A 20,300-nucleotide genomic window follows, 5' to 3' on the forward strand; every position below is an offset into this window, starting at 1 on the left:
CCTCCTGGCTGCCGGCCCCCCTGGCCCGGGGGGAGGATGGGATCCCCCACCCCTCACGCTGGGTCCCAGAGAGCAGCTTCGAGTGGATCACGCCATCAGATCGAGGGGTGGAAGAGAAGGCATCCATCAGCCTCCCCGCCACCGGAATGGCTTTGAAATCTTTGGACTGCAGTGGCAGAGATCACCTGACCACCACAGGCCTGGGCAAGCTTTAATTCTTTCCTGACACAGTTTGAGACTTCCTTAAACTCCAATCCTTCTCAGAGATGAGAGAAAAGGCCAAATTGGAGACATGTAAAGGGACAATATGGACATCTCAAAGTCAGTAAAGGAAGAGTGACTTCTTAAGTGAGAGAGATGACAAGTTGCCTTGGTTCTATGCTGAAAATCTCCTATGAATTATGGTAACAGACCATAATATGAATGTGCTACAATAATCCTTTAAATTGTGGACAATATGAATTGGGGAAATGATTTTATAAGTGGTACTGACCTGGAGTTCTGAGCTTTGCCGCTTTACATTGTTTGTAGAAAATGAACAGTTGTGGTGGGAGAAGGGGTTGGTTTAGAAATTCATGTGTGGTTTTTCTTCCTTTTCCTTTACTTCTCTCAGTGTGTGTTAATAAAGTCTATCTGTTTATCTTAAGTTGGGGCCTGTTTTGCCTTTTTCTCCCAAAATCCTATCTCCCAATTGGCAAACAAAATTCAGCAAATGTGAAACCACCACACCCCCTTAGGAACTGGGAGGTGCCATACGGTCTTCCTGGGGCATTCTCTTCTTCAGGCTGAACAATCCTAATTCTCACAGCCTGTCTCCACAGAAGAGGTGCTCCATCCCTCCCATCATCTTCATGGTCCTCATCTGTACTCACTCCAACAGGGCCATGTCCACCTTCTTTGGGGCCCCAGAACTGGATGCAGCACTGCAGGTGAGGTCTCATGAGAAAAGAATAGAGAGGAGAATCGCCTTCCTTGACCTGCTGGTCACATCACGTCTTCAGAAACATCAGTGACAGCTCTTCAGAAGAGCTTATTCCTAAAGGAGCTAATTTCATAGTCATCCACTGGGAAGTGCAGTGAACACAATGATGCATGGCTAAGAATTTTTCAACTGAAATATGGTAGGGCCAGGGATACCTCATGGGAATGAAATTCTGAGGATTTGAATTTCTGTAGCTGTAAAAGCCAAAAAATGTCACTGGTTTTCTCAGGAAAACACTTTGAGATAAAAGCAGCCTGATAGCATTGTAGGAGAAAAACCAATTTGGAATCAGGAAATTGCAATAATTCAGTGGACACTCTATCAAGATAAATATCCACTGGCTGCTGGAAAGCTGCTTTTCAATAAATGGAAATAACACATTTTTGCAGTTTTTTAAGGGAAAAAGAATCTCCTTTTTACCAGACAACCTTACTCTTTATATGAACCTAGGGGATTTCTACAGCTTTCAGCATTGTAGCATCTGAACGAAGGTTTATATTTATAATCATAAACACAACCCCACAAATGCCACTCTGCTTCACACTCAGGACTTCACAGACATAACCAGAAGAGAGCTCCAAAGCCCACTGGGAATGACTGTACTCATTCCAGCTGTTTCAGTGGCTTTCAAATCAGACCACAGGGGCACAGGTTGCTTGAGTCGAAGCACATTCCCCTTTTGTCACACCATTGTTTGATCCTCACATTGAATTGACAGTGCTTTATGCCTCACGTGATGCTATAAATAAAAAAATCTCAATGTGTAGTGCTATCGTTGCAATATGGGACAGATAGATGCTGGTAGTTCCAATAAGAGTGAGCAGGAAAAGGGTTGATGACCTGCAGGAAAGCCCCTGAAGGTGCCTCCAGCCACACAGACATCTGCCTTTCAACCCATCAGGGGTAGTCGCAGCAGCAGGACTGGGTACCATACAGACAGAGACTGAAATATTAGACCTCTTAAAGCCATATTCATTAGCAGTCACTTCTGTGGGATGGTAGCTAGAAAAATGCAGCTAATTTTCTGCACATGAAAAGCCACTTGATTTTTTAAGTGCAAAAATACCAGTGTTGTTATTTACATAGCAGGAAAAGGTCATGTTGTTTTCCACGGCAAGCAAAGGGGTAATAAATACCCCAGGAGTAGCAACCAACTTTCCAGATTTAAGGAGGATTTTGGCCATTTCATGCACAAAGGATACATGCACGAAATCCACACACTCATGGCTGGGTGTCTAAATCAGCCTAAATTATTGCAAATGATTCCTAGTAGGAAGGTACCCAAATGTAGTGTGTTGAATTGCATTATTTATTTGAACTGAAGTATGCTGGTTACCTGTCCCGTCTCCTGAAGTTCCCACCTGCTTGCACTTGTGAGCTATATCAACACCACTCTGTCAATTGATTTGCTGTATGTAGTCAAGAGGTGTTTCATCTGTGCCTTCTTTTCTTATTGTAGACCAAATTTTACTCTTATTAACAAAATGTTACTCACTTGACATCAGTGCAGTAGCTCCAGTGCAAGAGGAAACAGGCTGCATTTATACTCACTTGGCTGCTGATTATTTAGACCTCATAAGTGAACTTGGGAAAAGACCAGGCAGTCTATCAGCTATTAACTTACAGACTATTTCACACTTCATATTGCCTTTTCTCTGCTTTGAGAACTGTGTTGCTCAAAAAGGCTTGTCAAATTCCAGTGGCTTTTGCAGCTTATGCTCAGGCTGCCTGTGTTAGTTCACTGAGTATGGATTTCCAATACCTCTTTTACATTTTCATGTTTTTTACAATTATACATTTCTTCTATCGTTATCTGGGATAGCCAGATGCCAATTTTGTTCTGTCCTAATTGCTGCTAATGACTTATTGATGTAAGCAGTTGCCTTCTTCCCTTACTGCCTTAAAGGTATTTATACATAGCTCTTTAATGCAGTATCAGGAGAAATATTTCTTGGTGAGAGCTAAGGTCTAGCATAGCTTTCTTGATTCTACTTCAGTACAGATTTACTGAATACCTATCAAGATGCTGGAGGTCAAAATACTTGGAATTACAGGTCCATTCTCTAAGCGTGTTTTTGTTCATAATGGGTAAGCATGTAACTTCTGAACGTGCTATGAAAATATTTCACAAGTAGTATACCTCGCTCTGTGCCTATTGTGTTCAGTGCTGGAATTCAATGTTACCGGCAGCATTATAAATGGGACAAGCACTTCCATGGCGACACGTGCCTCCTGTTGCACTGCAAAACTCCACCAACATCACAGAATTTTCCATCAGATCAGATAAGGAAAAAAATTGGGTCTGTGATATCTAAAGCCATTCCTATTCAGGTCCCTGATTTGGGATTTCTAGAAGGTTGTTATCTTTCACAGAATTGAGTTCCTCAGTGGCAGCTCTACAGAAATTTCCAGAGCTTCTCACTACTTGCCCACAGTCTTGCCATTGGTGCAACTATCCTGACTGCAGGATGATGCCTTGGAAAGCTAAAATCAGACTCGTGGAGGATCCAGCACATCACCACAGGAAATCTCACATAGGCAACCATTGGAAGAGTGAATACAGAAAGTAAAGCAAGAATCTGAGGCACTCAGACTACATAATGCTTGGCTGGACACATGTACCAAGGAACTTTTGGATTTTTGTTCCAACCACATAATAACCTCTGGTAACTATGTCAATAAATGCAGAGGTGACGGATCAGATAGAACACAATTTTATGGTCTTAAAATGAAGAATATATTTTCTGTTTGCACTATTTTAATACTTAGGAAGGAGCTTTTAAGTGATCTTTCATGTTACTGGTATGGCACTGTCTTGTAAAGCTGTTTCTAAATAGTTGTCTCTGCTTCTAAAGAACAGTGCTAAAAGTAGACATCAAAAAAGTTAAACTCACTGAGTAGTTAAGGCAGAAAGCAAGGTTTTGGCATGTATAGTTCGAACTTTTGTCAATTTTTGCAAACTATTCCAATTTACGCATATTTGTATTAATTTCTGCAATTCGTCACCCCACACAACATACGTTTAATGCAAAATTTGTATTTTAGCAAATTTGATTTTCATTTTCAATTTCTGAGTAATTTTTTTCTTTTACTTTGTATTTCATTACATGCAAACTCTTATAACTTAAAACTCTTAGGTTTATTCTTCAAGTTATATTTAATGTTTTAATGCTGGTTTAAACAAGGACAGTAGTGGCATCTGTCAGAGAGATGCTGCCAATAAAAATCAGTGCATTTTTTCAGCAGAGACTATAAAGAACATCTCTGACTATAATGTCATTCAGAAACACGGTTGTAAAAGAGGCTCATATCATTCTGTTTACTCTCACCTTGAGATTTATCATGATGGAAGTTAGTGTCATAAGAAAATTCAAGGTTGTTTTCTCCCAAGAACCTCCTGTAAATTGCATTGAGTAGCAGGAGAGGATTGTTTTTAATAGTGTAAGAAACAGGCTAATTTTGGAAGCATTTCAAATATTCTACCACTGAATATTGTGCCTTTCTGTCAAGCATATGGTAGATACTCCTGACTGAAACAGAAGGGCACAATCAAGTTCAGATTATTTTTAATGCAGTGGTTGGTGCTTAAGCCAATTGTGTTAATAAAAGAACAGGACAATAATGAAAAAAACCGTCCTTGTATTTGGCCTACAGCTTCCTGATGAAAGTCTTCCATAGAAGTGGCACTGTTTAACCTCAGGCATTGGAAAGTAAAAAGAGAAAGTTGACCTTTTGTAGTCACCTTTGCTCTAGACATGGCATCCACTGCAACACTCGGAGGGGGACTAGTGCCAGTTGATAGGTGTGTCACTTGCTGAGCCCTTGCAAATGCATACACATAGCAGTTTCCTCCTTTCACCATGTTCTGCCTTCCATTTCTGAAATCATCCTTTGTTGTAACAGACATGTCATGGGTTGGTATTAGTTTGGATGTTTGCAAGTAAATGTCTGTGTGTGAACTTGGTGCCCAAATCACTGCTATAGTCAGTACCCTCAGGGAAGCTTAGACACACCCAGCTGCCAAGCTGGTGAGAGCTGAATCTCTCTACTGACTCTGTCTATGTCCCTCAATCTAGGATTAGCTAGGGTTCTATTCTGTTAGTAAACATAGGTGCCCAGATATATATCCATATATCTGGCAGATACAGCCATGACCTGCAGGAGACCCATGCCCTTCCAGAATTGCAGCTGAAGGCCAAATGAGCATCTCAACACATTCACAAGGGCATCTTGAAAAGCACTAGGCACCTATGTTTAGGCACCTGAATCAAGATCTTACATTTAGACATCTTAATTTAGATGTCTTGGTCTTGATCTAAATGCCTGACTGCAAAGGATTTTTGAATCTGAGTTACCTTTAATCACTAGAGAAGGCTGTAAGAATCACATATTCCTCAGAGGGAGGTAGAGACTCCTCCTGTAGTACCACATAATGGGGCGGACCTTTATGGATACTAAATCTTTCCATGTGGAAAGCACTCTTGTTAAGCTTAAGAGGCTAAAGAAATCCAGTCACAGAACTGGAGAATTAGAGTGGCAATATAGTTTCATCTGCTCATGCAAAGAGAGGATACTGACTGCTTCTGTTAAAGTGGGGATTAGATAAAGTATCAATGTCACAGTTATTTTAAACAGTCTTAATACATTTTTTCAAATTAGATGGAACAGTAAGTGGGAAAACAGATTTTCAGACCACCTTTAGCAGAATACCCTTAGCATAATAATTAACAGCTAGCAACCCACATATTCTTAGTGAATAAAGGTTTACTGGAGCAAAATGAATAAAAATAGAAAATGTCTCTTCAAATTCCAAACAAACACAAGGGGGGGTTTTTGTTTGTTTTTGTTGTTTTGTTTTGTTTTGTTTTGTTTTTTAATAGGAACTGAGAGAGAACTAGCATCTGAAAATTAGTTCATTGATTTTGATGACTACATACTATTCAGGTACTTCAGCCTAAGTTTTTCTATCCTTACTGGTTTCCATAAAATACTATCATGGAAATAGGAAAAAGACATGTCTCAGATTCCTAGAAGTGGCAAGATAGGCAATTACTCTGATTAATTAACATTTTGGTGGTATAATTCAATACTTAACCTCTACTGGGTCATGGATCAGATGGACAAGGAAGTGCACTGGATCTGTTGAATTGTCAAACCATTCTTACTGCTTTAAGTATCTTCTCATCTTTACCCTGATTTCTTCTCCTGAGCTCTGTTTTAAATCTTGGTAAGTCCCTAAAGACAGCAGAACCCAAGTTTCAGCTTGTCTGTGGTTACAGACTTCACCCAGGATCTTTTCTCTACCTGAGAGCTAAGAAGTTGCAGTCAACCAGCTCTCCACTGGAATGGGTTGTTGAGGTTGTCTTTCCTCCATTTAGAAATCATAATGGTGTCTTCAGCTTTTTTTCACCAGGGGAAAAAAAAAAAAACCAAACCAGCAACTGCTTCCTTTACTTAACTCACTGCTTCATTTGTTTCCCAAGAGTAACCATGGCCCAAATGAGAGGTCAAGGAGACCAGTTCTCCCCCACCAAGAGCACGAAGAATAGCTGAAGGAAAAGTACCTTTTCTTCCCAGGAGATTTTGTGGTAGGAGCATTGGAAACAGTCCCTCAGCAGTCATCTGTCTCTGTGTGAATGAATTCCCAGAACGAGTGACCTCTCTTCTGAGAGTCTCCCACACAAGTATGTTTCACCTTAATGTATGGTCAGCCAATATGTGCATTTATGCAATGTGTGCTGAAAGCACTCTGGGTTTGGTAAGAAGAAAATCTCCAGTAGGAGTCATGGTTGCTCCATGAAACAGGAAAAGCAAGGTCACACAAAGCTCACTGCCTTCTCTCACATCTCAAGAAGATGGAAAGTAGCCAAACAGATGAGAAACATGTTGTGTGGGAGTGTGCAGCACATTTTCAGGCGATCTTCACAGGTCTCTTGGCCATGGCCTGCCTGACGTGAGCTTCATGCACCCACACTGTGGAACTCTTCTGTTGTTTGAGGAGCACTGTCCACCTTCCATTGTACCTGGTGAACCTGCTTCATGATCCTGCTTAGATCTGATCGTTTCAATAGCAAGGATTTGAAACTTCAGATATTTTCAGAGGCCCAAGGAACAGACAGGCTTGGTGTGGTTTTGATATCAGGCCTCAGGAGGAGAGTTACTTCTGGTACATGAGGGGGTGGTGAGACATTTTAAGTAAGTAGTCAGATGTATTCCTGTCTTCTTGAACCTGCACAATGACATTAGAAGAAAGAGTGTTAGGAGTGTGCTTGAAAAGGGAAGACAAGTTTTTAAAAACTTTCATAGAAAACAGTCTATACAGAATTCTGAAAGTTAAAAAGAATTGAGGGAAACTGTAGGAAGGATTTGTGACCTGAAGAGAGAAAACCAAAGGAGGTGAACTTAGCTTTTGAAAGCCAAAGAATATGGCAGAATGGTTAAAAGTGTTTATAAGAGAAGGATATCAGATAACAGAATGATTTTAAAAGAAATAGTAGGTCATCCCTTAACAACAATATCAAACGGCTGGAGGCTGGAGTTTGAAAATAAATTGAAGAATTAATTAAACTGCCAGCTAAAATAATTGAAAATAGAGCAATTCCATTTGTTTTCCAGATAAATGACTTTGCAAACAAAAGTTTTCTCCGTGGAAATGTGGATGTTTTCTATTTTCAGTACAAATATGCTGTTCAATGTCTTTGTGGTTCAACTTTTGCTAACATGTTGCCCTGTTGGCATGAAGATTACATTTACCATTATGATCTGTTGCAGAAAGGTCTCATGATGTATATGGCTTCTCAACAAAAAAAGGGAGACACAAGTAAAAAGTATGGAAATTAATCAGATTTGGTTATGGTGAGTTGGAGCAAATCACATCTCCTGTGTTTGGAGTTGTTTTCAGAAGCATTCTGAGAATCAATTACACTGATTTCAGGATTCAAAATAATTAAAGGGGGGGGGAAAACATTTTCTAAACACTTCTAGTTAGTACATGCTAGCTGATTAAGCTCATGATTAAGTATTTGTTGCTCAGACCCCTCTTAATCAAGACTTGTTGTTATCTCTTTAAAATATATATTCACTTTAAAAAAACCCCTGTGTTTCTTTCATATACATGAAATTCTGGTTGAATATAAATCCGTACTCTTAAAAACTAGGTAAGTAGTCTATCTGATTTTCCTTGAATGAAACTGTAAATAATGCAAAACTGTAGAGTCGAAGAAGTAGAAAAGTATTGCAAAACTTACAGTATTTTTTAGGATTTACTTATTGATGCCAACTTTTCTGTCAAATATGCTTCAGTAAATATAATAAAAGATATCTTTATGTCTCATGATATTTCAAAACTTCACAGAAAAAGAGAATGAGGACAGGTCAGTTAAAATTTACGGAGCATAGGTCAATATGGAAAATGAAAAAGAAAAAAGAGAAAGGAAGAAAATAAAGAAAAGAAAAAGCAAAGAGAGAAGGGACCAGAAACATGGAAACCTGGTTAGGTCTTATTTTGTTGAAGTTCCTTCCTTTGCACTATTTAGTTACCTTCTTTGACTTGGTTCCTAGTAATGCTCTAGGTAAAAGTTACACAGATGGCAGAAATTTGCTAAAAGAAGAATTCACTGTCATTCCTCCTATTAATAGATGGGAATGTAATATTCATTAAAAAGATTCCAGACTTCAGTCATCCCTCATCCCCTAATGATCATGCAAATTCTCTCATCGATGCATAATAGAACAAAAGAGATCTGTGCATTAGGAATTATTTCTACCACTTTCTATGGTATTCATTAAAATGTCACATTTCAAACAACATTTTGCAGAAGTTACTTATCAGATTTGCTTATGGGACACATCAGAAAGAGGAGGAAATGGCAGATGTTTCCCTGCAGTTCTGCTTTGTTTTCCTTGGCTTGGCTGGACTTTGATGTGCCACAGGTAAAATCCAGCATAAAATATTTATGCTTGGTGTTGAACTTTATTTCTGAGATACAAACAAAACATCAGGATTTCCTTTAGGATGTGGGAAGATTTCATGAAAATCCTTGCAGACACAACAGAAACCAGCAATAAGAGAATGTGTGCTACTTGTGCCCACACTCTCTGGAGCAATGACAAGAAAGTCTCTCTAGCTGAGGTGCTGGTTTGTAGTGATTTTTCTCTTACACTGCTTCACATAATGTTTAATCTGCACAGTAGTACAGATCTCTCAAAAAAAATTTTTTTTACATCACATGCCCTGTCACCTGCCCATAGTTATGGACAGTGGAGAGAAAAAGCTGCAGTGAGTTACACTTAAGAGGTAAATATTGACAGAACTAATCTCAAGTCAAAGTTAGTCTGGGAATCTGGGGTGCCAGTAGGAGGGAAGGATAAGGACGGACATCCAAAATTTAGTGCAATTTAGGCTCCTGCTCTGAATTGCTCTCAGGATGCACTTTTCCCTTTACCTGGGGAGCCCACAGACTAAACCTGTAACTTAGGTAAGGTGTCTTAAAACTCCTTGCATTGACCAAGACCTCTTCTTTCAAGTACATTTCAGCTATTACATGCCTGGAATAGCTGTGAGGAAATCATATATGATTGCTGCTTTCCTTCTGCTGGAAAAACCTAAAATTTAATTCACCATGAAATAGGAGCGTGAGTTTAAATGATAGCTAAAATGGCTGTGAAGCTGCTCAAGCTTTGTGAGAACTGAAAAATCTGTGAAATGCCTGAAGGAGGATAGTAAAACAGTAGTCCCCTGATGGTGTGTCCTTCTGGTCAGTGTACCATGCTCAGGGGTTAGGAAAGCATCACTCGGGTCACATCACACTGGGAACAACCACCCACTTAGGGCTGACCTGATTGCTTTTAGAAGATGTCTAGAGCAGTCCAGTGTACAACAATAATATTTTTTAGGTGAGAAATGCAATGTAAACTCCCTGACCTTGCTGTGCTTATCCACCTCTGAGGATAGGAATTTCATTTTCTCTTTGTTTGTAACAGCATGAGGGAAAATAACAAGGCAAGGCTCTGGATTCATCTCAGGTGAGGTTCATTTATCAGGTACCAAGTTGCTCTAAAGATAATTCAACTTCCACATAACAGAGAGTCAGTTAGCATTAGATTTTTTGGTAACTTTCTGTCAATGTTTGTGAGCACAAGAACATTTCAATATCAGGGTTTTTCTTTATCTGATGATGACACTATTTAAAAGGGAGCAGGGTTGAGGCGAGGAATACAAAGTCATGCTTGAGTAACTTTAATCATTAAGAACTTGCTCATTCATAATTGGCTAAAAATCCTCCCATGTTTCAGTTGTTAGTTCAATGGATTAACAGCACAAGGACACTGACCTGCCATGTCTTTTCAGGAGGAACTTGCTGAGTGGAGATCCAGGAGCATTGAGCTCATTATGCATCCTAGGCAGGGGAGGATCAATCCTACTTCAGAGAGGGAAGTTGGAGAGCAGAAAATGTGGGAGAATTAATGGATTTTTTTTCCCCTATGCTTTCTCTAAAGAAAAAAAACCAAAACAAAACAAAACAAAAAAAAACCCCCACCAGAATCTGTGTTAGGTCTGAAAGTTCTGAAAGTATGACTAGGCATAAAACCAGCTTGTGCCATTTTAAGGGAAAACATCACTTTAAGAATTACTTTGGCTTGTCAAAAATTTTGGGGAGAAAAGAGGATACAACCAAGCAAGCAATGGATTTAAACCATATCGGATTTGGGAAGAGTTCTTCAAGAAAGGAAATGCATTGCTGAGTAAATGATTTACATCCACTCCTGGTTTTTACAAGTAATAGAAGAAATCTGATTTTCACCATTCTCTTGCTGCAGTTTAGAAAAGTGAAAAATTATTACAAGGTTTTTACTGTGCGACCCCAACAGGGCTCTTGTGAATCAGCACACCCCTGTTCTCTGGACCAAGAGCTACAGCTGAGGAAAGAGGTAGCTCTAATCTGGCATTACCATTACAGGGCTCAAAGAAGTCAGGCTGGTTACTGGCTTCCATCAGCCAGGGCCCTGTACTGGAGATTAATGACCCTACAAGAATTAAACTCAGAGAAAGAGTTTGACCAAAGCTCTGCAACTCTAACCCAGTTAGATTGCTGTCAATTTTCAGTATACACATTTGCAGGATCAGAATCTTTAGGCTAGAGTCAGCTGATGAAACAGTTCTTCAATTGGTAAATGCAGTTGCATTAAATTTTTAGAGAACAATTTGATTGCATTTATCAGAGGGAAGAAGTCCAGCTGGCTTGTTCTGACAGTGTTAAAAGGCTTTCTGTATTTATGTTTAAAATGTATTCAATAAATTAGAAATTGTGCATTGTAGGAAACCTTTTCCTAATACATGGCATTTTCACAATGAAAAGTTTTTGTTGTTTTTAACTTTAACAATCTGAAATATCACTGAACGGGAAGTTTCACCATGCTGGCTCCAAGTTTTCATTTAGAATTGAGAATAATGACAGGGAAGTCACTTTTTCCTAGAGAACAACAATAAACCCATGATTTTCATCCAGGTCTACCATTAGCAATGATTGGAGAGAAACTGGGGAGAAAATTGAAAGGGTTTGGAAAAGGTAAGCAACATTCTCAAAGCAATAATATTTTTGACATGTTCTTATTAGTAGGATAACACATTCCACTCTGTCAGATGCTAGGTTGATAATCTAGTGGAAAGTTGCTGCCTACTAAAGAACAAATTCTCTTATCTAGTATATACAGATGTTTTCATCCCTATTGCCTATTTTAGGGTTTATAGCTTGTCCTCAAATCTGAGTAATGCCAACAAAGTGAATTCCGTCCTGGAATTCAATTTCAGTACTTTACCTATCAGTGTTCCTGGTATAGAGTGTGGTGGTGTTCTGCTCTGATGTTGGCATCCAAAAGTTACATGGTCGTGTGTAACTCGGAGCATCATTGTCACAGTAGGTAACTGGGCTCAAAGAATCTACCAAAGGTAGACATTTACCACTGACTTCCATTTAATCAGAAAGATTAAGGGAAGTAAAAACAAATCTGTGATAAAAACAACCTCTGAAATGTATTGTGTTTTTTGAGGAAGGTACAAACAGCTTTCAAGTAAATCCAGAACTGTTTTCAGGGCAAGAAAAACAAGAGTTTTGAGTGTCACCCTGAAGATTGGTTTTACCTGGGTACGCAGCAAAGTTCTTGCCCTCAGGAAGGAAACTATGTAGATTTACAAAACACTAGTATTTTGTACAACAGAACCATGCCATCACTTACAGGCTGTTATCATAAAGAACTGTGGATTTATTATTTGACAGACAAAAATGCTGTCTACTGGACTTGGTTTCCTGAAGTGTATAAACTAGATTCACAGACATCAAAGCTCTAGTTCAGCATTTTTGCCTTTTTTACTAGATAAACATGATGACAGAGCTCTGGCCTTCTTCTGAGTCAGAGAATTTCCTGAGAAAGATTTGCAGGAGGACAGACTGTATGCACATGTCCACTACAGATGGATTTCTTCTGCTTTCTATATTGCTGTTACTCATAGCGACTTTACACATCACTTGTTTTAGTTTTGATCCAAAGACAGTTTTGGATTTGTTCATGTAGAACTTACAGTTTACTGACAACTCACAACTTACAGAACTCAAAGGAGGCTTATGAGTACAAACTTATTAGCAGATCCTGTTTTGCTAGGACAAGAGATAATGGTTTTAACCTAAAAGAGGGACAGTTCAGACTAGATATAAGGAAGACATTTTTTACAATGCAGATAGCAAAACACTGGCACAGGTTGCTCAGAAAGACTGTAGAAGCCCTGTCCCTGAAAACATTCTAGGTCAGGCTGGACTGGGCTCTGAGTAACCTGATCTAGTTGAAGATGTTCCTGCTCATTGCAGGAAAGTTGGAGCTACACAACCTCTGAAGGTCCCTTCTAGTTCAAACCATGATTCTGAAAATTTATCTGAATCTTACTTTTTAGCCATTTACATCATTACATCTCAAAACACTTAGCTAAGAATGTAATAGCTTTTGAGGCAACAGAAACATATAAAAACCATGTATGTTTATCTGTTTCTATGACATGGTCGCCACCACCCCAAAGGAAGTGGCAGAGTCTGGCTGAAAATAAGCCTGTGTGCAGTTTTTCAAGCAATGCTGCATCCAGTATTTATCTGACTGCTCCTTGGGGCTTTTCAGAAAAATCATGAAAATAAAAACAAATGCCAGAGGGTGGAGCATGATATGAAGGCTGTGAGGCTGCCAGAAGTGCTCAGAATTGACCTGAATAATTCCTGTGGGACAGCATCTAAAAGGGGCTGAGTGTCGGGTGATGAACTTTCTCTCAAATATATTTGCCATGTGAGCATATAGCATGGCCTTGCCCTCAGTGCTTATCTTGCAGCTCTATTTCTAGCTGTGATTTGCAGCCAGTCCATTTTTTCCTCATGTAAGAACTGCAGAATGATTAATATTTACAAGTGTTCATCACATAAAGAAGAAACAAATGTGTATTTATATTTGTCTTGCTTTGTATTTATGGATAAAACTCCTAGGGACCCTCTTCTCTAACATACGGCTGCAGATATACACAAGAACCTGGCACAAAAAAGATTTCCTAATTAAGATGTCCTGTAGCATACTGTGGCAATGAGTGTGTCCCAACAATATTCAATGACAGAGATGCTTGAGAAAATGAGGGACAGCAACAAAACAGCATTTGAGGACTTTGAGAAATGTTTGCACTGAGAATATGCTGCTAATCAGGAGATACTCCCCAGGAATACAGGAGACCATGGACAACAGGTCATATTTCACATAAGGAATTATTTTCAGCCTTTCTCCAACCTTGTCAAAGCAAAAAAGAAATAGAGAGGATGGAATTACCTGTGAACCAAATAATGTGTGATTTTGGCTGAGAGAACCATGGTGAGCAATAATCAGGGCTGATGTCAGAAGGCCCCCTGTGAGCTCCAGGGGTCAGATTTTCAGGGGGCAGAGCTGCAGCTCACTGCATTGCAGAGGCTCCAGGCAGCTCCCACCAGCCCATCCTGCTCCAAGAGCTCTCCAGGTCTGTTCAGATGATTTCCTTGTGCCGTTTAATTGCAAGATCTTTCTAGCTCCTTACACACTCCCACACTGCGGGTTCATTACCTAAGCCCTCTCTTTACCCAAATCCTTTGCTCTGAGTGGTCCCACGCAAAACACACAGTAAACATTTGCAATTGCACCAGAGCTCTTTTTATACTCACGCCAACAAGCACCCTGTAAAAAAAGCCACAGTTATAAGTGGGAAGTTGTGAAATAGGTGTAGCATGAAGAAAAAGGAAAGGAACTGATTTTTAAAGTATATTAGCAGGGAGAAACACCAAACACGGAACCCTCTACAGCAGTGAAATTTGGAGCCTAAATCAAGAAGATACCCACAAAGAGGCAACAGAGATCTTTCTGTTCCTGTGATTGCTGAGGCTGCTATTAGGCCTCCTGCCATTCAGCAAAGCAACTGCTGTTGTCTTTGGGAGCACCAATTCAGGATCTGCTTCAGTGTCTGTAATTTAATAATAAAGCCATCAGAGGTTGAAAATGGGAAGTTGGCAGGCATGCCTGGGAGAAGAGGTTTTATGTGTGCAAATCACTAAACCTCCAAATGCCTTCTGCAACTCTGCTTCCCTCAGTCTTTTTTTTTTCTTTTTTTTTTTTTTTTCTTTTTTTTTTTTCTTTTTTTTTTCAGGAAATGTACAGCCTTAGCATGTCAAAAATGAGAAGAATTTTGGAGAAGCTGGATAACCAGCCAGTGTTAAAATTACAGAGGTTTATACTGAGGTGCAAAGTCAATTTGAGAAAATTTAGAGAGCTCAAGGAAGCAGAGCCCTATTTGCTGCCCTCTTCATGGATGGTCTTCATGAACCGAGCTCTGGACTGCAGGCTGTGCAGCTTCATTACAGATTTAGGCAGCAAACTTCAGGCTCCAGGACAGTTTAGTGAAACTCATGGCCTTGTATCCAGGGCTCACAGAGAAGCTGTAGCTCAGGTGAGTCACAGATTTTTTGCATTCCCTGAACCTGTGGAGAGCAGGAGCCAGCACAGCTCAGCTCCACCAGCAAAGTGTTGGGCTGTGCAGAGCTGGAGCAAAGGCTGGAGCACCTGTGAGTGACTTAACCAGACTGAGCACTGTCCATGCCACAATCGCCAAGAGAGCCACACTGGCTCCAAAGGAGTCAGCACTACTCCGGATGTTTTATAATTCACTACTAAACATCACATGGACAGCAGAATCAATCTCTTCTTCACCATCTCCTAATTCACAAATGAAATTGGCATCCATTTATTGAGCATTTTTTCTTGGTGACCCAGCTTTGGGCATAATTTTCTTCTGCCTGTGGTCTCTTTGCATCTTCCACAGACATGTGGCAGTTTGGCTGGTCTCTAAGCCCACAGCAAAGGCCAGTGCAGTGAACTTTTCCTGGTCCCAGGGAATGTCACCCTCTTCACTCTTTCAGTTCTTATTTAAATAAAAGCTCTGGCAAGTCAAGAAAGTACTAGTGCTGCTGAGCCTTCCCAGGCCTCTTCTGTCAGGCTGACAGTCATGATGCAATTGATAAATTTTCAAAAAGACTGTGTTATCTTGTTGATATTATCTGGTGTTTAACATATTAGGATGATGGGTTTTGCTAAGTTAAGAACTAAGATGAAGCCTCAGCACTTAAGTCTGATGCCCATGGCAGTTTTAAGCACTGAGTTGAATGCAGGATGTGGCTGTAGCTGAGACAGGTCATGGTGGTGAGTTCCCCATAAACATGGAAGACAAAATTCTCCACTCCTGTGGACAACCACATGAATACATAAATAGAGTGACTACTGCTGAATTTTGCTGTGATAGAGGGAAATCCTTACAATAAAGATGGAGAAAGTGAGTGGCTGAAGTGCCTGTGTCCATGTAAGCCTCAAGTCCACCCCAGAGCACCTACTGGTGGGGGCAGAACTGGGGCCAGGCTACTCTGCAGCTGTGCTGGACAGGGCCTTGAGCAGAGAGCCTAGCTGAAGGACAGGGATGAGATCTCCAGCCAAAACTTTTTTATTTCCCACAAATAACCTGCATTTTAAAAAAATCTTTTTTAAAGAACTCACATTTTCCAAAGAACCTAGTTTTCACTGTAAAAAGAAATCCAAAATTGGGTCTGCGACAGATGTTACTATATGTACAAAACTATACAAATACCTTCCCCCTTTTTCCCAGTTCTCTTCCTCTGGGACCCATGGAGACAAGGCAGGGTTCTGCAGATGGAACCTGCTGTTCAGTTTATAGAACCTCTAAAATAAAAAGAAAGTACATTCTGGAAGGGCTCTTTAACACAAGGGCGCCTATGGCTGATGCTGAATCATACTCTGCTGAGCTTTAGGGAAAAGAAAACACAAGTGACTTTGAGCACCACTGCAACTGTAACTGATATTCTGTTTGAATTAAACATTTCATTTACTCTGCCACAGTGACTGTGACCTTCTCAACTGCAGTTTGGCTCTAAATGACTGATGTTCTTCACGTCACACACGAGGCTTAACACACTTGTTCTGTCAAAGAATGAAAATAGCTCTGTGGGTATTTTGTCTCCCTGTTTCACAGAGAGATTACAGTGAATGCAATAAAAAGTAATGGTGTGGAAGAGATCATGCTGCTGCTTTCCAAGGGTCATGTATATATGGCTGATGAGGAACCTTGGCACTTCAACTGTCTACTGAATTAAAAAACAGTGATGGGCAGCAGCCACTGTGCAAGCTGAAAACGTGCTGCACAGATCCCATGTCTTCAGAGTCAACGTGACCTCAGCAGAAAATTCAGGTTACACTCCTAGGGATGAACTTACAGAATAAATGTTCTCTGAGTTGGGTGAACTCTTGAACCCCTTGGTTTTCTTCATTGCCTAGGGTCTACAGGTGGATTGAAATGATTTTATGGGGACAATGATCCACCTGTCCCCCTACTCTCAGTGGCATGCAGCCCCTTATCAGAAGGGTGCAGTGCCAGAGCTTAAAGGGAGTTTCAAGCAGTTTGCCCACACTGTGTAGCTGGTGATTTTGTTTTTCTCCTCTCAGAAAATTGAGGTATCTTCATCCAAAAATGAGAAATAGCAAAATATTTTCAAATATCTCTGCATTACTGAGCCCCAGGGATTATTTGGTTGGAACACCATCAAAACCCATTTTCATATTGTACTTTTCTTATTTTTCAGATTAAGTCTCTTTCAAAGCACCTCAAGGAGAGAAGTAAGGTCCCTCTCTGGATGTCAAAAGTCCTTGTGGCACAGGAAGAGGTGACACCAGGTGCCTCAGCAAGACACAGCCTGAAGCACCTGAAAAACAGACATGGAAACTGGGAGAAAAGTCATAAAAGCTGTAATTGGCTGGTTTCTTTGGGATGCCATAGACTCACCTGTGGTTACCTGTGTCACTCTTCATCCCAGACAGCAAAAGGCACAGCCAAATGCAGCTGCATGGCTTGGGGTTGGAACTAAACACAGGGAAGGAGATAATCACAGAATCACAGATTCACCTAAGTTGGAAAAGACCTCTGAGAACATCAAGTCCCACATATGACCGAACACCACCTTGTCAACTAGACCATGGCACTGAGTGCCACATCCAGTCTTTCCTTAAACACCTTCAGTGACAGTGACTCTACCACCTCCTGGACAACCCATTCTGATGCCAAATCACCCTATCTGTGAAGAAATTCCTTCTAATGTCCAATCTCAATCTTTCCTGGCAAAGCTTAAGACTGTGTCCTCTTGTTCCTGTTGCTTGTTGCCTGGGAGAAGAGACTGACCCTCAACTGACTACAGCCTCCTTTCAGGGACTTGTAGAGAACAGTAAGGTCTCCTCCAAGCCTTCTCCAGCTAAACAAGCCCAGCTCCCTCAGCCATTCTTCATAGGATTTGTATTCCAGACCTTTCACCAGCCTTGTTGCCCTTCTCTGGACACTCTCCAGCATGTCAACATCCCTCCTAAATTAAGGGGCCCAGAAATGAATGCAGTCCTCAAGGTGTGGCCACACCAGTGCTAAGGGGAAGAATCACTTCCCTAGTCCTGGTGGCCAAACTGTTCCTGATACAGGCCAGGAAAATGTAGAGGCAGAAATGTCTGAGTAGGGATGAGAAGGGACACTACAATCTCTTTTAGCAGCTCTGCTGACTTTCAGTGCTTGTTGAACTATAGCCTGATTTTCACACAGACATACACCAGAGATCAGGCGCTGTTCAGGAATGAACGACCCGAGAGTGTGCACAGGCCAGTGTCAGGTGTACATGGAGTCATGTAATCAGCAACAGAAAAGTACTGTCAGGTCCTGGGCAACACTGTGAGATCCCAGCTCGGCACAGGAGAAAAAATCACTTCTGACAAGGGTCCACCCACTTTCGCAGTCAAGGGCTGCTGCAACATTTGCAAAATGAACCAATTGGAGAATTCTACAGGAAAAAGAGGAGTCAGTAAACAGAAGTTATGGGATGCACAGCCAGTTCAGTCTTCGATGATGCAGATACATCATCCCATGGATGTTCACTGAGAATCAAAAGGCTTGACTATAATAGTCATAACACACTGTGCTTGTGTGGATAAGCTGGAAAGATGAGAAACTGGTGGGAATAGTGCACTGAGACCCCTCGGAGGAACACAAGTAGGACTCCAAAGCAGCCAAGAGGCTAGGAACACGGGAGGAAGCCTTTTCCTGCAGCAGTGAGGGTGAGCCAGAAACCAGAAACCTGGTTTCATGTCCATTTCGTGACCATGTCCTGGCTGGACAGAGGTCAAAGTCCAGCCCATTAGAGACCCACCAAGGAGACCAGAGGAGCCACCAGAGGAGGTAGACTAAACTGCATTATAATATGAGCCATGGTATTAACTTCACACGCTAAAAATTAGGGGAAAGGAAACTGAGGAAACAGGTCTGGAGAACTCACAGTCAGATAGCAGACTGACATTAATAAGTACCAACAGTATCCAATCAATCTTAATGGGCCCCAGCCAGTACTTTGACAGTTCAGTCCTTTTTAGTGGATTTCATGGACTAGTCCTTTGAAGTAAGCACACAAATTCCTCATCACACATGGGGGGAAGGAGTTTCACAGACTTGCAAAGGGAGATCCAATCTGCCTAATATATGTACCTAAAATCATAACTCATTTGGCTAATTGCTCATAACTGACACAAAACCTGACAGGTATCATGGCTGTTGGCTGCAGAACAGGCTTGTACCAGCCCTGACGGTTGGGGATGGAAACCAGCAACACATAATACCACAAAGGTGATGTCTGATGGCCAAGGCAAGCCCCATCAGTGGTCAGCTCTGCTTTCTCACATTTTCTTGTCTTAGCAGAGTGCAGGAAGGATGCCCATACACAGTTAATTCACCTCTATACCTCTATACTTTGACTGTAAAAACTATCTATGCTGCAGGTGAATAATGCTTTATATTACAGCAGAGTGTGAGTCGAGAGCCAGGCTTACCTCCCACACACATATCTTGTAATATCAATATATGTGACTCACCCTTCAGCTGCTCCTATAAGAAACCAAGAAATATTTCATAAAAGCCTATCCTTTGTCTTCAGAAAAAAATATTATAAGCCATGTGTCCTTCCTTTTTTTTTTTTTTTAATTCAAGCTTTATCTCAGAGTAATGCATTCTGCCCAAAGCATTCTGCATCCTCCTCAATACCACAGTTATGGGAATTCATGGAACAATTATTCTTTGTGCTGCCCTATCCAATTCCTTTCTTTATTTGCAGAAGCAGTTTTCTGTTAGGAAATACAAGTACAGTTAACCGTATCCATAACCCTTCTCTGCTTCCCAAGACTTTCCATTCTTATTCTCGTCTCTTTCCAACTTATTTCCCTGCATCAAGAAGCACAGAACATTTTGTATCCTATCTGTAGCTCTTACTGATCTCCTGCTCTTTTCCAATATTGTGGGGATTGTTTTCTTTCCCAAAAAAAGAAAAAACAAAGTTGGGTTTTTTGGTTGCCTTTTTTCTCTTTTTTCCCCCTTTATCACTATTATTGTAAAAGCTGACAGGAACTCCTTTACAGATTGTAAAATCAACATGCTTGTGGATGTGCAGTCAGAACTTGCAATGGTTAGTTATAAGGTGATTATCCATAGTAACTGTCAGGTTGTTACAGAGCCCATGTTATCAGGCAAGCAGACTGTTTATTTTATGCATATTTGCAGCATTTTGTTAGGTTTTGCCAGTAGATAATTGCTGCTTCTTAGTACTCTCATCTTCTCTAAGGAAAGATCATGTGTGGGCCACTTCCCACAGATACATTGATTGCCATAAAAAATCTCAGCATGGGTATCAGC

The sequence above is a fragment of the Chamaea fasciata genome, unplaced genomic scaffold, assembly GCF_029207755.1.
Source record: "Chamaea fasciata isolate MVZ Bird 193981 ecotype frontalis unplaced genomic scaffold, bChaFas1.0.hap1 SCAF_1, whole genome shotgun sequence".
NCBI lineage: Eukaryota > Metazoa > Chordata > Aves > Passeriformes > Sylviidae > Chamaea > Chamaea fasciata.